Genomic DNA, 912 nt, shown 5'->3' on the forward strand with positions numbered 1-912 from the left:
TTTTGAGGCAGAATCTCAGTGTAGCCTAAGCTAGCTTTAAACCAGAGGCAATCTTCCTGCCTTGGCCCCCTAAGTGCTAGGCTTACAAGCACAAGTGACCACATGTGGCCAACACTTTCTTCTTTCTTAACCTTCCCTAGACCTGCCCCATTTTTGCCACCTTGCTGGGACCCTACTGTCCCCAGACAGACCCTCTTCGGCCTCTATCCCATGCCTTCTCTGTTCCCCCTTCCCCGTCTGAGTTCTTCCCTCTGACTTGTAGTCCACTTTCTAAACCCTGATGTCCTCCATGTGTATGTATTTGCACATATTAACTTAGATATTGCATATAAGAAAGATGTGGTTTGTTCTTCTGAATCTGGCAAATTCCACTTAACATGATGATCTCCATGCCTGTCCATCTTTCTGTGTGAATGCTATAGGTTTATTACATAGGCGTACCAATGGGTGGCTATTTTAAAGGTGATCCCATATGGTTGGTCCTATTTCTGCTTAGGTTCTAAGAGCCATCAGAGCATGGCTATGCCCAGCTTATGGAAACAGACGATGCACAGAAATATACCCTCCCTGAACATAAGAATTAAGGACTGGAAGCATTTTTCTGAAGGATTGGTTGAGTTCACTTTAAGGCACCTAGAATTTTTTTGGCTAGTTCAAAATATTAAACTAAAGGCTGAATTGATATGTAACTCAGTGGTAGAGAACTTGCTTAGCATGTGCAAATGCCCCATGGTACAATCATGAACATATGTAAAATAAACAAAGAAAGAAAGTTAATTAAGGTCTGGTTAGAACCCAATTGTGTTGCTATACATCTGAAATCCTAGCTACCCAGAATGATAAAGTGTTCAAGGTCAGCCTGGGCTACGCTGTCAAATCTTGGTTATCCAAAATGAGTCCATAGACATATCC

Source organism: Mastomys coucha, unplaced genomic scaffold (genome assembly GCF_008632895.1).
Source record: "Mastomys coucha isolate ucsf_1 unplaced genomic scaffold, UCSF_Mcou_1 pScaffold1, whole genome shotgun sequence".
NCBI classification, from domain to species: Eukaryota; Metazoa; Chordata; class Mammalia; order Rodentia; family Muridae; genus Mastomys; species Mastomys coucha.